Source organism: Spermophilus citellus (assembly GCF_964194105.1).
Source record: "Spermophilus citellus genome assembly, chromosome: 7".
NCBI lineage: Eukaryota > Metazoa > Chordata > Mammalia > Rodentia > Sciuridae > Spermophilus > Spermophilus citellus.
Genome location: NC_138188.1, coordinates 125,328,441 through 125,345,929, shown reverse-complemented (window position 1 = coordinate 125,345,929; position 17,489 = coordinate 125,328,441). Strand labels below are relative to the sequence as shown.

The window sequence follows — 17,489 nt, the reverse complement described above, 5'->3', positions numbered from 1 at the left end:
CAGGACCAGAGGAAACTGAAACAGATGTTGTATAAAGTACTAACATTTTTAACTTTGGGTGTACTCAAGTAAGTAAAATAAATGAATATGTAAAATGTGATTATCCTATCACTTCAAAAATGGTCACCGCCCAGGCCACTGGACAAGTCTTGTCTTATTGGGAAAATTTTATCTCAGAAAGAAAAAACAAAATCACTACTTTAAAGTGAAATATATTTTATCCTAAGGGATGTCATAGTATCATCTTTTGGATTTTAGTTTCAATTAAAATTTGAAAAGTTGTGTAATCCACTATTAAAATAGCAATCTACTTAGTCTATATTATAAAATCAATTAGGTCATTATTTTAAATCTTAGGTGAGACTAAAAGCTTTCTGTAGGACACGAGATTTCTTTTCCTACTAAGAATTCCTTTAACTTTGTTGATAAACTTTTATCTGTTTTATACCAGTCTTTCTTTATACTTTTATTCTATTTGATGTCAAGGGCCAACAATCAACTTGCTTTGTGGAAGTCAAAAAAGTTCTTTTATTTTATATCCATTTGAGAAGTCTGACTCTATCTTAACTCAGAAGAAGGTGAGAATAGGAACTGACTAGGTGGAAACAATTACAGAATCATAGTCCAGAGCAAAGTAGTGAAAGTTAATGTATGTGAATGGAATGCCATATGGTACTCATTTCATGTGTATACCCTGGCTGTTTATATTTCCAATAGCCTTCTCTTCACATATTTTAAGACATCTAAAAATCTTTAAAATGTTAATATTTTTTGAATTTAGAATCTATAGGTTTCTTTATTGCTAATACTCTTTTCAAGTTTACCTCTTTGCAATTGCTATTTTATCTCTCTTGTTCTGAATGACATTAGAATTTCAAAAACAACATTACCATATAATCCAGTAGCAATATTTATTTACTAGAGGATCATGCATGGTAATATCTGAATTTATTCTTTTCTTCTTGCTTTTGCTTAAACTGCATTTCCTGACTTTTAAAATAATTTTTATCAATGACGTTTACCCTCCATGTTCTGTATCCCATATTCTGTTTGTAATTCCTATATCTGCTCTTTCTCATTATTTTCATCCCTATCCCCTTCAAAAGCTTCTTTCCCAGCACTGAGCTTTAAAATATTTCCTCTTTAATTGAAATGTGTGATCTTAAACTCCGCTATCTGTAGGAGGGAAATCAAGAAAGAGAAGAAGGGAATGAGGAAGGAAGAAAAGAAAGGACTGAAAACGGTGACAGAGAAGAGAGAGGGGAAGGGATCATTTATTAAATTGGATTAGGTTGCCATACATTTCCATTATTTCCATACAGGACTCTAGAACTATAAACTCTGTTGTGCTGTCCCTTGAAAGCTCATGGGTAAGACAATGCAAGAATAATCAGAAGACAAATGATTGGGTTATGAAAGTCTGAACCAAATCAGTGAATTAATCCCCTTATGGGAATTACCTGAATGGTAACCCAAGACAGGTAGGGTGTGGATGGAGGAAGTGGGTCACTGGGGACATGCCTTCAGGGTATATATTTTGTATCTGGCGAGTGGAGTCTCCCTTCTGCTCTCTGATCCACTTCCCTCCACTACACTCTTCCACCATGATGTATTGCCTCACCTAGAACCCCCAGGAATGGAGCCAGCTGTCTATGGACTGAGACCTCTAAAACCATGAGTCCCCAAATAAAATTCTCCTCTAACATTGTTCTTGTCAGTTTTTGTAGTCACAGCAGTGAAAAAGATGACTAAAACAAAAATTGGTACCGAGAAGTGGGGTTATTGCTGGGACTAACCTAATTGTGTGGTTTAAAAGCTTTTGGAGCTTTCTGGAATTGTAAGGGAAATTTTGGAAAGTTAGTGATGCAAGCTGGAAAATCTTTAGATTTGTTATAAGTCAAGTTTACTGGTTGATTCGAGTAAGAGCTTATATGCCCAGAATGCCAATTGGATTGTGCACTATAAAGATGGGCTCATGAAGATTCAGAGGAGGAGGAGGGCTCTGTTGGAAAATGGACTAAAGGCCATTCATGTTACCTTCTGGCTAAGAAGTTGTCTGCATTTGCCCATGGCCTGAGACTTTCTGAAGGGCCGATTTTAAAAGTGATTGACTTCTTTTTTTTTTTAATTTTTTATTGATTATTTAAAGCATTACATAGCTCATGATATATCATCTTTCATACATTAGACTCAAATTGTGTTTTGAACTCCCATTTTCACCCCAAATATAGATTGCAGAATCACATCTGTTACATATTCACATTTTTACATAATGCCATATTAGTGTCTGTTGTATTCTGCTACCTTTCCTACCCCCTACTATCCCCCCTCCCCTCCCCTCCCATCTTCCCTTTCTATCTCCCCTGCTGTTGTTCAATTCTCTCCCTTTTTTTTCCCTCCCCCTTGCCCCTCATAGCCTCTTATAATTTTATGTATCCTTGAAGGTCTCCTACCATTTCCATATGCTTTCCCTTCTCTCTCCGTTTCTCTCCCCCCATTCGTCTTTGTTTACTGTAGTCTTTTCCACATGCTCTTCCTTCCTGTTCTGTTCTTAGTTGTTCTCTTTATATCAAAGCAGACATTTGGCATTTGTTTTTTAGGGCTTGGCTAGCTTCACTTAGCATAATCTGCTCTAATGCCATCCATTTCCCTGCAAATTCTATGATTTTGTCATTTCTTAGTGCTGCATAATATTCCATTGTGTATAGATGCCACATTTTCTTTATCCATTCATCTATTGAAGGGCATCTAGGTTGGTTCCACAGTCTAGCTATTGTGAATTGTGCCGCTATAATCATTGATGCAGCCGTATCCCTATAGTGCGCTCTTTTAAGGTCCTCAGGGAATAGTCCGAGAAGTGCAATAGCTGGGTCAAATGGTGGTTCCATTCCCAGCTTTCCCAGGAATCTCCATACTGCTTTCCAAATTGGCCTCACCATTTTGCAGCCCCACCAGCAGTGCTGGTGATTGACTTCTTAATTTAGTAGAAGAAATTACTAGGCAGCACAGCATTCAGGCAGTGGTGTGGGTATTTTTGGTGACTTCTGGCCACTTATTGTGATAATCAGGATAAAAAGGAGATGAGAAATATTTGAAAAACTCTGACTTGAAAGGTGGGGGTAAAACTGGGGCTAAGGTAGTTGCAGTTTTTAAAGACATTAGTGCCACCAGAGAAATGCTAAAGAGGATGCTCAGAGAAAATAAGAAAGATGGCTTGAGGATATCTCAGAAATTGGCAGGACCACACCCATCTCAGGCTCAAGAAAGTAAAAGTTCCTTTGAGAAGAGATGATTGGTGAACTCTACTTGCACAGGGAAGCCTAGGATGTTTTTCACCATGCTCAACCCACCAGTCACTCAGAGGCCTGCTACAGCCAGGGTACCTGGAGGGCTTCGCTACTGCTGGAGATGGTGGTAGATCTTGGTGTCAACCATGTGATTCCATGTAGTGATGGTTCTTAGGAATGCAGGATGCTGGAATTAGGGGATCATGAAAGCTTCTGCTGAAATTTCAAAAGAAGGTATGGGAGGCCAAAGTGCTGCATAGTTGGATTCCCTGTGAGCAGCTCCTGCAAGGGTGATGCAAAGAGATGTGAGGAGGAAGCCAAAGCTTCAGTAGAGACCCACAAGATTAGGAAATGCCAGTAGTACCATGAAATTACTGCCTAGGAAGGCTGCAGGAATTGATCAGACAAGCCAAGAGAGAGGCCACGTGGACTACCACCAGCAAAGCTATAGGGGTAGAGCTGCGCAAGCCCTTTGTAGAAAGCAGCATGATGCCCTCTGCCCCAGATATGGATGTGTAGCTACTGAACTTGGACTTGTTTGCCTACCTGGATATCAGTCTTTCTTTGTTACCACCCCTTCTTTATATTATCTCTATTTTTCTGAATGCAAATCTTTACCTTGTACCTGTATATAGTAAATACTTACAAATTGCTTATGTTTTCATAGGAACTCATGATACAAGTTTGCCTTGAGTCTCAGAGGAGACTTTTGACCTGAACTTTTGGACCATGGGGACTCTTGGAAATGAACTAAATGTATTTTGCTTTGTGAGATGAGCTTTTGAGGGTCTATGAGTAGAATGTTATGGTTTAGATATTAGGTGTCTTCTAAAAACTCATGAGTGAAAAATGCAAGAAAATTCAGAAGTGAAATAATTGGGTTATGAAAGCCTTAAGTCAATAAGTGAATTAATCCCCTCATGGGTATTAACTGAGTGGTAACTGAAGACAGGTAGGATGTGGCTGGAGAAGATAGGCACTGGGGCATGCTTTGGGGTTCATATTTTGTATCTGGCAAATAGAATCTCCCTTTCTGCTTCCTGATCATCAGGTAAGCCACTTCCCCTTACCACACTCTTCTGCCAAAATGTTCTACCTCATCTTGAGCCCTGAGGAATGGAACTGGCTGTCTATGGACTGGACCTCTGAAACTGTGAGCCACCAAATGATTTTTTCCTCCCCCTCTAAAATTGTTCTTGTGAAGTCTTTTATTCACAGCAGCAAAACAGCTGACTAAAACAAGGTTCTCATAAAAAAATACGACATGGGCAATTTAGCCCATCCAATTTAAAAGGATATTTGAGACATGTTTTAACGTCTCAAATTGCTATGTCATACTGCTTTTAGTATTGTCTACAATATATTTAGAATTAAAAAAAATAATCAGCTATGTTTATTAAACATGAAAAATGGACTTTCCAAATCAGAAAGAAAGCAAGTAAATTCAATATAGAGAACTTTCTCCACATACACAAATAATTCAGATGGTTCTCTGTGGCCCTCTCTTCTTTTATGTCCAATCATCCCTCATGCCATCCCAGTGAAGATTTTGAAATCAAATATTTTTTCATTCTTCACTGATTTTCAGACTTTTGAACATCTTTGACCATTTTCTAATTTTCAATTGTCAAACATTGACAATGTATTAAACCTTTCACTAAGGGAACTCTTAGATCCTGTAGTGTCCCCTCCCCTGCTTTGCAATTCAGTCAGGTGTGCAAACTTAAAAGACCTTGAATATTTGGAATCATCTCAGCCTTGGTAACATCATCTGCACTTTGGCCAGACTTAGTCTTTAAAAGCAGCAAACTCCTTACTTCTGGTTGAGAGCAATATGAACTCTAGTTTAGCTCAATTGGCATCAACTTTTAACCTTCTCTCTTTTATTCTTAACAAAGACAGCATTATATTGTCAAAATCAGATAATTCTTGTTTCTCCTCTGCTCAACACTATCCATTTGTTCTTCCATTTATCAAGGTAGATGCCAAAATACTAACAAGAGTTGGAATACCATGGGCATTTTGACTTCTGGAACTTATTATTGTCCCTGTCAGTCCCACCACTCCAAGCAACACAGTGACCCTTGATGTCCCTTGAACATTCCTTCATGCCTAGCTTTGCCCTGGTTGTTGATGAGGCTAGGAAATCTCATCCAGATATGCATGATTAATACCCTCAGTGTCCTTAAATAGTTGTTCCAATCAGGGAAAAGAAACTTTTATATTCAAAATATTCCCCTCACGTCTGCTCTTACTTTTCTTTTGGTAACTTTCTGGTTGAGTTTTTATTTCCTGTATTAATTACTATTTTTTCAAATGTGTAATATTGAGCTCCTATTTGGTATGCATATGATTTATTGTCTATTTCCTTCCCTTCTATTTTCCTTTCCTCTGTTCACTGCTCAGTGGACTCTATAACATAAACTCTGTGATAGCAGGTTCTTTTTTGTTTGTTTGTTTGCTTGTGAATCCTAAGGAACTTGAAAAGATTATAGAGCACAGTTGTCATTTAATAAGTATTTATTGAATTTATGAATGAAAATGTTTCCAGAGTGTCATTAGGTTAATGATTATTTTGATGTTGATCTCCTCTGTCAGATAATTAAAAGATTATTAACTTAATACATTATTTTTTCCAATTTTATTTCTGATTATTACAATTTTTTTTATCATCTTCAGGTATTGATTTTATTGATTATTTAAAGCATTACATAGCTCATGATATATCATCTTTCATACATTTGACTCAAATTGTGTTTTGAACTCCCATTTTCACCCCAAATACAGATTGCAGAATCACATCTTTTACATATTCACATTTTTACATAATGCCATATTAGTGACTGTTGTATTCTGCTACCTTTCCTACCCCCTACTATCCCCCCTCCCCTCCCCTCCCATCTTCCCTCTCTACCTCCCCTGCTGTTGTTCAATTCTCTCCCTTTTTTTCCCTCCCCCTTGCCCCTCATGACCTCTTATAATTTTATGTATCATTGAAGGTCTCCTACCATTTCCATATGCTTTCCCTTCTCTCTCCGTTTCTCTCCCCCCATTCGTCTTTGTTTACTGTAGTCTTTTCCTCATGCTCTTCCTTCCTGTTCTGTTCTTAGTTGCTCTCTTTATATCAAAGCAGACATTTGGCATTTGTTTTTTAGGGCTTGGCTAGCTTCGCTTAGCATAATCTGCTCTAATGCCATCCATTTCCCTGCAAATTCTATGATTTTGTCATTTCTTAGTGCTGCATAATACTCCATTGTGTATAGATGCCACATTTTTTTAATCCATTTGTTTGGGGACAATTTTGGATTATTTCTTGCATTACAGATCATTTTTAAATATTTTTATATAATTATTTTTATGTGATGCTGAGGATAGAATCCAGTGCCTTCCACATTCTAGGCAAGCACTCTACCATTGAGTTACAACCACAGCACCAGGAATCATTTTTATTGTTAAAGAATTGTCCTAACCCTTATTATAATTTCCATTTTCTTACAAGTTATTCTTACTTTATTAACTCTGCTTTTTATAATTATCTTCCCATTCTGAATAAATATTTCAGCCCTATGATTGTATACTTTTCAACATGATGACCAATTTATTTAAAATATGATTTTACATGATAAACCAAGCTGTTAATAGGAGAGAGTCTGTATACTTTATCTCTAGATTTATCCTGTGTTCTAAGTTGAGGAATCATGTGTTTTTTTTTCCTTCTTCTTCTTCTTTTTTTTTTGTGTGTGTCTACTTTGTATGGTAGAAGAAAAACATAGTTACAGTGTTACTACTTTCTTGGACTTCTGAAATTTATCCCCAATATCTCCTTTACTCCTAATGTTAGTCATTCTACTATATACCTGGGGATTTTGGTTATTAGAAGGAAAACTTTACTATCTTTATTTTGACATAGTATTTGCTGCTATATTTAGTGTGGAGCATATCAAACCCTTGCTGTTCCTGCTTTCCAATTTCAGATTTGATTCCAGAAGAAAAGTTGGAGGAATTGAATCTACTTGATTTCTTCCTCCTTATTTTTCTAACAAATCAACAATAAAATATCAGGTCTAATATTACATAGAATGAAAGTAATTTGCATTAAAAACTTAATTTCCTAGAAGAGAAGAGACAGAAAAGAAAAACATCACTCTTATGTGCAGTTATATTTGATGGATTGAATAACATGGCTTCCCAGGTATAGCTATAAACCTGTCGTGATTACCATCAGCAGGGTCATTACCAGTGTTTTTGAATGGCTTGCTGTGTTCTAGGCTCTGTGCTTAGTTTCCTATATAATGATCACTCTTCACATCCACAGAATGAAGAAGTGTGTACTTCAGCCCCATTATGGGGATGACAAACCTGAGGTATAAGGAGACACAGTGATATTTTCAGATCTTACACTTGATGATGCCACAATTCTAACTGAAATAAATGGTTTTGAAGCCCATTTCCTTAATCATAATACTATGTTGATTTTATACTAGTCATTAAACTATGAGAATGGTATTGAAGTCACCTCAAGACAAGATAATTAATTCTGTTGAAATCATCATGAAATACTAAAGTACAGGATGTTCAATGACACCAAAAATATTTTGTGGTTAGAATGTAATTCATATTAACAATGGCTTTCATAAAATTAATTTTCTTATTTGAGCCATCTTAACAAAGTACACCAAAAAGTACTTAGTGGACATATTAAAATTTGAAATGACAAATTATAGTCAAACTTTGGTTCAGACCTTTGGGAAACAAAGATATGAGTTGTATAATGGCAGTAAAATTAATGATGTAAAACTGGGGTCTGATATATTGTCAGACTCTCTGGCCTTTTCTGGCCGGCTCTTCTAAGCTCAGTCTAGCCATGCATTCAAAGAAAATTGTTGCTAATACTCAGAAAAGCTCTGTGGGTTTGGATCTATTTGATCAGAAGCAAGCTGTGGTTTGGCTAGCCTGAAAGAAGAGAATAGTCAGCTATGTCTTCCACTACTTTGTCATATGGACACTTGCCAACAATGAAGTTAGTCCTTTTGAATTGGAGATAATCCTTTGTAGATGGAGCACCTTTCAGGGTTTCTTTGGTTAGAAATGAGGAAAAAAGTCTCAGTGGTCTGATTTTCTTACAAATTTCAAAAACCAGATTTACAAATTCAAATTTAAAGGAACAGTAAGCACTTTGACAAATTATTAATGCAAGGTGATAATGCCTAATAGGGGACTCTAAGATGTTACAGAATATGAAAATTTTTGAGCACTGACATGACACAATAAGTAGAAAATTTCACAATGGACCTCATGTGACATGCATGTCTCAGTCAAAATGCAAGGCACACTAAAAACATTGTAAAAAATGACTTTCAGGCCTTTAGGCTATATGTGCCAGGTATATATAAAGCCTAAAAGAACTCCATGTTTAAGGGGCTGGAGTTGTGGCTCCGTGGCAGAGCGCTTGCCTCACACATGTGAGGCACTGGGTTCATTCCGCAGCACCACATAAAAAAATAAATAAACAAAGATATTGTGTCCACGTATAACTAAAAACAATTTTAAAAGATAAAAAATTCCAAGTTTAAATTTAAGTCCTATCTCCAAGTTATCTCATTATGTGTATTGACATATTTCAAAATTTGAGAAAGTGTGCAAGCTAAAACACTTCTTATCCCAGAAAGTATGAATAGAGGATACTCAACTTGCATATGCATAATGGTCCTAGATTTGAGGGAGCTTGGTATGCTCCAGTTCCCATGAAACATTGATTATGGCATGGGTTTACAAAGCTTGCTTTCTATGTTTACATTGCATTTGAAATTGTTTTCTCTAGCTATGTTGAAATAATTATAATATTGCTAAAAAATTAAAGAGACCAAGGACCAAGAAAGCCTAAACATGTTTTGAATATTTTAAAGAAGGACACCAAATTCTAGGTAGCCAGCATCCATAACCAGCTTTGAGGCAAACTCACGATTGTAAAATGCACAGAATGGAATGTTGCTTCAAAGAACTCAAGAGTTGTGAAGCCCACTAAGGAACCAAGGAAGCAAACTCTATCAAATAGATTATTCAGAAAATAAAGAGAAGTCTAAAAAATACAAAATTTCAGGTTTTATTTATTTTTCAAAAGCATTTGTATATCAGTTAAGATCATGGAAAATATCAGACGGTAAACTGCAAAAGAATATTACCTTAAGTGGGACACTGATTTAGTGATCAAAGTACTAACAGTGCTTTGTGTTTATCACATCAAGATCATCTATTTTGAATTGTTTAGCATTCATCCATTTGCTTCTCAAATTTTCTTTAATATAGCAATTTTAGTCATATAAGTTGATTAAAATATATAGGCTGAATAAAACACATAAGTCATATACTCTGAAAGTTATGATTTACAATAGCATCTGGCAGTTATTAGAACTGATAATTGACTTCATAGAGGGTAATCATTCAAAGCATATTGATTTCCTGAATCATCTAATGAGGTTCATGTGACTTTTAAATGTTCTTTGCTTTAATTAAGAAATAACTAAGCAATCTTGGTGTCTGTATGATATGATCATCCCTTGGCTAAATTGTGTGAAGTGTATGAAAGGATATCAGAGTATAAATATTCATTTTCAGGGGCTGGGAATGTGTCTCAGCTGTAGAGCTCTCGCCTAGCACATGCAAGGCCCTGGGTTCGATCCTTACACCACAAAAAAATAAATAAAATATTGTGTCCAACTACAACTAAAAAAATAAATAAATATTTTTAAAAAATGAATCCTAATTTTCAAAGACTTGATTGTAGAACTATAAAAAGAAACAAACTATACATGAAAAACATCAGATAATAAAATTATGAATGTAAAACTAGGCTATATGCTATAAACAATTTGATAATATGATATTACAATAATACATGTAAATCATACATAAAAGTAAAAGAAGTTTGAGATGGAGGCACCAGAGTCAACTGAGACCATCAGAGATGAAAACTGAACAGGAGATTAGAAGATGGAGCTGGCTCTAAATAAGAGCATGTGGGTAGGTGGGAGAGACAGGCATGCAAGAAGAAGATTAGGAACACTGGTATAAGGAGCAACTTAGTATGTTGAAGAGAAAATTTTAATAAGAATTCTACCTGGAGTAGTAGAAGTGTAAGTAAGAGCAGGTCAAAGGGGACAATTTATCTATGGGATAGAATTTAGGAGAGTTTTTTTTTCCCATTTCAAACTGAATTTCTGAGCAGAGAAAAAGAATTTAAATCAGCAAATAACATAAACCATATAGTACATTTGTAGTTAGTGAGAATTAGGTGTTGAGATTTGTGGAGTAATGGTGAGATTTGTGTAAAGGGACCTAGGAATAAAAATTTTTGAAGAACACTCAATAATCTTGTGTATATTAAGTTAATGTTAAATTAATATTAATACTGAATGCATATATAAAATGGATTTGATGTCAAAGGCAATAAGTTCAGGAAGACAGACATTCAGTCTTTTCTCAGATGAACTTTGCACAGGTTTGGTCATTCCTTCTTAATGAGAGCATAGAGGAATATTCAGAGAAGTATTCCAGAAGTTATACTGTAAATCAAGAAAGCAGTATCAGAGTAGCCAGAATTATGAAAACTTTTAAGATAAAAAAAATAAAGTACTAAATGTTGCATAGAATATCAAGTAAAGTGAGTACCAAAAATATGTCTGGATTTGGCAACTGGAAGTTTTTTCTGAAATTAGACAAAGGGTTCCATTGAACTTGTAGCAGTTGAAAAATGAACAGATATAAGAGGATACTCTTTTCAGAATTACTTTTGAGACAGAAAAAAATAAATTTACATCAGCATTTTGATAGGGAAAAGGGGAATAAGTGCAGATATTATTTTGTTTGCTTTTGTTTGAAAAAGTTTTTCCTCAAGTTTACCTTTGAACCATTAGAACAGAGGCTAATACATACAACAGGCATCAGTATTGACAGTTCCTAAAATGGAGCAGATCAAGAGTACAGGTGGAAGAAATGTGGGAGAACAAAAGAGTGTCCTTAGCTTCCCAGAGTCATGCAATTTTCTGTGATTACTGCCTTGAAGTTTAAAATTCCTGCCATGTGTGTGCACGCGCATGCACACATACACACACACACCACTTCTCTCTGCACTTTTATTAGCCAATTCCAAATCTCCAAGGGACCCAGAGCACTAACTATAGCCTTGCCAATGTTGTTGTTGTTATAGTTAATTTATTGATAACCTTCAAATAGGAATATTTTGGGTTTCTCTGCCAAGATTGTTTTCCCCATATCAAAAGCCATTTAAGTCAAATTTCTAAATTTTCAGAAAAAAATCTGAATGCAAATCTAAAGAAGACATCATGATATCTTGGGAACCATTCCTCCGTTCTTCTTTTCACACATTAAAATGTTTCACACAAAAAATGTCTTCTATTTCATAATGTTGCCTTTGTCCCCTGTTCCCCTGTGGTTTTTATCACTACAAGTCACCAATCTTGTGAATTAAAACTCTGAAGAAAAATGGATGCATCACTTCAGAATCAGGATTTTTTTTTTAATACTAAGTCAAATCACTACTGGAAAACTCACAGGGAGATCTTCACAGGCTTTTAAACTCACTGTTCCAAATAGAAAGTGGAAAAATTTCTAAAGAGTTCACTGTCTTCTCTCAGGAGAGTTTTTAATGAGATGGTACCTGTACAGTCCTTTGAAGAGTTCAAACCAGGGTTCTTTATGTATATGAAATAGACATATAAAAGGAAAAGCAAGTGAATCAAAACAGTAATGCACCATGTGAGCACTAATTTTAAGGGATTGGACAAAGATACAATATAACAGTTTTAAAGTAAAAGCAGAAAACATTACCACAGTTTATATTTTAAAATGCAAAGAATAAGATCAAAGTGCTTTGGAAAAGTCATGGAATGTTTCCTAAAAAAAAAGTTAGTAATTATATGGTGCTTCTAAAGTGTGTCTTTTTTTAATTGATTAAAGGGTTAAGTAAAATACACTTTGTGGAGGTGACGTTTAATGAATTATTTTACCTCCTGTCTGTCTTGACACAGACTACTCTTTCATAGCTTGAGTCTTACACTCTCCAGAAACCTTAGTTACTCAGCCCAGCAAAAGGCAGGACTACAGTCTGTTAAATAAGCCTAATAGAATCTGACATTACTAATATCTAGTTAATAGGTATTAACTAGAAGTAAACTCCTGGAGGTCAATAAGCAAAATGAATCTCCCAATAATTCATTACCTTTGACTTGTTCGCTATTTGTCTTCAAAACCTAGATGATATCAATGGAATGAAGGTATATTATGACAAATATATGAAGTAGCAACAATAGTCAAAAGCAAAAGAGGAGAGATCTTAATTCAACCTGTAACTTTTTTTTTTCTTTTTGGCATAGTGATTTGTTGCAAAATCTCAGGAGCTAAAATGCCTTGTTCCTTCTCCTGACTTCACCCTCTGGCATTTATTTTCTTATCTATACAATAGGGTTCATAGTGGTACTATGACACAAGTTTGTAGTGAATATTAAACCAAATGACAGGGAGATACCTGGTAAGTAGGAAGGATTCTATAAAGAGTTGCTGTTGTTATTTAACTATTCTTTTAAGGAGAGAAAGACATATATTATAACCCTCTCCATTTAAAAATTAAATAAATAAAATTTATTTTGGATGATGCATTAGAAACAGAAGAAATATAAAATTAAAACTTTTAATTTCAACACATTTTCCTTTGTTCTCCTAATGGCTAATTTTGACAAAAGAGTGCTGAGGTTTTGGAAAAATGGACTTTCTACTGAATATTACCATTTCTTTGTTCTTTCTTTTGACATTTACTGTGTTAACCAGCAATCTAAGAGAAACCATGCAAGGATCAGTGCCTAAAATAGGACAAAAGGCAATATCATGATTCAAGTAATAGGAGAGGATTTAAACATTCTACATTGTGTTTCCATGTATATCATTTGCTTCAACTGGAAAGAAACAAATTATAATCATAATTGAGTCAAGACATTTTTCAGAACTTTTAGATGTGTTCAAGTTTAACATTCTTTTCCAAAAGACCCAAGAGAATTAGGAGATTCATGGTCCAAGCCATCAACTGTCTCTTAAAATTAATGTTTGTTATTCTGCTTTAGTAACTATGGATTGTCTTTCTTCAGCATATGCCAACTCTGGACTTGTTTATTAAGTGTCTATATCATTAATACTTTCAAGGGACTCTTTGACTTCAACGTATGCTTCCTTGGCACAAGCACTTATATTTTCAACACTTCATAGCTGGCAAATATGACTTGGAATATTTTTCATTTAATGTTGGAAAAAGTATTCTGATGTGTAGTGGCCAACCATACTGAAGAGTAGTAATGATGCATTTAGGCACGATTTTGTTGAAAAAGAAAGGAAAAGAGGAATATACAACATGAAAACAAAATCCTTAAAGGAATATAATTAGCAATTAAAATCATAAACTTAGAGGTGTGTAGCCTAGAAGGGTTCTCACATTTAGGGCCTCAATTTCCTGTGGTCAGCATATTATTCTGTTTTCTGCTTCTACTTCTTTCAGGCATTTCAGTCATCTATTGAAAAACACTAACAATAATAAGATAATATATTAATACTAGTCCTGAAAAACTTAAAGCACTTAAGAATTATAATATGCTTATATTTTGTTTTTATTCATAAATTCCACAAATTCTTAAAAATATTTTTAATGAAGTTGGGAAGGATGCTATTTAGAGATAAATTGAAAATATCAGGGTGCATTCATTTTTATGGAGTTTTGTTTTTTGTTTTGGACTTTTGGTAGATTCCTTAGAATTGGTTATGTGGGCAATCATGGTTTGTGAATGAAAACAATATTAAATATTTCTTTCTAATCTTATTCTTCTCTGTTAAAATTTATCAATTTTTGCCTCCTGTTTTTTTAAATTATTTTTAAGTTCAAAATCATTTATAAGTGTTATTTCTTTCTACAATATTGATGATCTCTTTATTATGCCCCTCACTATTTGTAATAATATTAATTTCTTTGTCTCCTGTTAATATTACTACTCCAATATTCTATTATGCTACTATTTACATAAAATATATTTGTCTTCTCATTTTGAATTTATTTTTGTTAAAGAATATGTTTTTGAACTTAAACCCTTTCTTTCATAGATAAAATAAATTGGATCTTGCTTTTCTAACCCAATGTCATAATTTACTATGTTTGGAATGTTTACTTCATTCACATTTAGTACAAATGTTTATATATTTGGCTTTAGATTTGCCATTTGCTGTAGGTGTTCTACTTCTTTAAATACTTTTTGTCCTTCTGTTTTTATTTTAAATTTTCTTGTGTGTTGTTACACCAAGAGTTTAACACAGAAATTACCATTTTGATTCCTTTATTGACTTTTAAACCAAAACTCTGTTAACTTTTCAGCGTATTCTGCAGTGATTTGATATACATCTTTAAATTATTGCAGTATTACAATAAGCACTAAATTATTTAGTTCAAATCAGTATTGAATTATTTCTGGTTAAACATAGGAAAATTTCACAAATATAACTGAGTACCATGCTGTTATGGCAATATATGTCATATATGTCATAAAACCAAATTTGCAGTCCTGTGTTTATTTTAACCAGTCATATGACTTTTAAGTAATTTGAGAAAGAAAATATATACTATGGAATATTATGGAGAGAAAAATATAAACAAAAATTCTCAGGCTTCCACTGTTATACCTACTCTTACAGTTTCTAGCTGTTATCAATAAAATAAAAGGAAATATTCTCTTTATTAGAGGAGGTATGTATTTCTTATAAATTATTCTGATAAGTTCTAAATGTGACATTATGGTGGTGTCAGTTTAGAATTGAGGTAATTGTAGTTTCATTTTGATTTTATATTCACAACACACACACAAACCTATACATACACACACACACACACGTACACACTCTTGTTCTTCATTTTAGTAAGCCTTGACATGCCTTTCTCCATTTGATTCTGTTTGAGGACTATACTACAACAGAATTTTCATATGAGTTATGTGTTTTCTGTAATACCAATTTCTTTAACTTAATTATACCGTAAAATTTCAAATTTAGTGAATTGTTGCTGTCCCTTTTACCATGACTTATCAGCACAAGGTCAAAATAATTTTTGAGCCTATATAAAAATTAATTTTCTAATTTTTAAAGTAGTTTATAAGATTTTTATTTTGTTTTATTTTATGATAACACTAAAGTTATATGACTAGTGGGCACAGTGGCAAATGTTGTAATCCCTGCAATTTGGGATCTGAGACAGGATTGCAAGTTTTAGGCCAAGTTCAGCAACATAGAGTCACTTTCAGCAATTTAGGAATTATGTGTCAAAAAAAAAAATGACTGCAGTATAGCTCAGTGGTAAAGTGCGTCTGGGTTCAATCCCCAGATTCAAGACAATAATAAAATAAAATAATATATGTGACTAATTTTATATATAAATCATGAGAATTGTGAGGTTGTATAACTTTACTTTTTTTTTCAAAAACAATAGGGGTTCTTTAATGTAGAGGGGATCAATTCTGATGGAATGCAAAGCAATTTATAATGTGCTAATCAGAGATCCAGAGCACATTGTTTGCAAAGTAAAGCTTGTGGAAATAAATATGAAAGGATACAAATGAAGACACACTTCGATGGCTGCCTCATTTCCAGAGCCTGGAGTTAGTCCTGCTGTTCTCAGCATGCTGCTCAATGATGACCTCATCAGTAACATAAGATGCATTCAGCTATCTGGCACCTAGATGGCAGCTTACAAAATATAAACATAGTGCTTTTAAATGGACCACAAAGCCTGACTAAAATCTTATAAATTAGTAATAGAAATACCTGTTACATCATTCCATAATTTGGGTACACCCTGCAAATTACTCCCTGATGGAAGTTATTAGGAAAAAAAAAGTGTGTGTGTGTGTGTGTGTGTGTGTGTATGTGTGTGTGTAACATGTGAATGAGCATATATAAATGCCTATTATTTTATGTTTGTTAAGATGCAATGTGTGTGTACACCAACAGAGTGAACAGGGCAGTAATTGGGGAACATGCTTGTGACGCAGCCGTATTATGTAATGAGACATGGGAGTGAGTCTATAGTTCAGAACCTAGTGCACAAGAACATTTCAGTGCACTTTCTTCAATTAATAAAAGCTGTTTTGTCTTGATGATAGTGACTCACAGAAATGTGTTACCATTGATCTGTTTTAGCAATGACATTTAATCTTGTTTCAAGAGAATCTTCCCTAAGCTTGAGTGAATATCACCATTTCTTTTGATTTAAGACAGCTAAAAACTGTAAAAAAGAGTAAAAAAAAAAAAAGCAGAGTTGTCCTCTTTATCATATAAGGGCAGCTGTTCTGGCTGGATCCCTTTTTTCCAACCTGCTACTGGATTTGCCTTATAGGTATTTTCATAGAGAAATGCAGATGAAATTTAGATGATAGGTATCAATAAGTCTTCTTATTATGAAAGATGGAGCTTAATTGGGGATGAAAGATTTGTTTTCATTTCCAGATCCCATTTTCAAGTTGCCATTATTCCCTGAAAATAACAATGCAGATGTCAGTCCCCTGAATCATCTCTAAAGTATTACAAGAAAAGTGTATCTTATTAGGTGTTTGTCAGCCAAGGCATAGCCTGAGTGCAGTGTGTGTCAACACAGATCTAGAGACAGGGAGAATGTATGAGTCATATTTTTGTGGCCACTTGAAGTGTCTTTTTTGATACATACTATAAACATAGGAGGAATCATAGGGTAAAAGAAGTCTTCCTACTTCTTGCCTGGTAGATATCATAAGGAAAAAGTGATTGTTAGTACTATTTCGAATACTGTAGCTGGCGCAAAAGTAAGCCCAGGGGAGGAAAATCACCCTGAATTATGAATGTTGTATGCCATTTTCATGGCACCAGGTGGGAATGTTAACACTTAATCAGTCTCTCTGGCATTATTTCCAATCCATATTGTCAGCTTTATCACCATGAAAGATGCTTTGATCTTCTACTTTGGTGTCAAGAACACCAGGCCACGGCATCAATGACATTCCAATCAGTAGGACATCATTTCACATTAGTTTTTATCAGACCTATTTCTCTAATGCATTTGGACAACATCTGGTACAATACAGGGGTCTCTCTCTCTTTCTCACTCTGTCCCCCACACATATCTATAAT

General features: G+C 34.4%; 1 protein-coding gene across 1 annotated transcript in view; it reads left to right on the top strand.

Moving 5' to 3' along the window:
• The window catches only part of EPHA3 (EPH receptor A3), a 352,568-nt gene that overhangs the window by 175,620 nt on the left and 159,459 nt on the right, over positions 1–17,489 (top strand). The window lies entirely within an intron of this gene.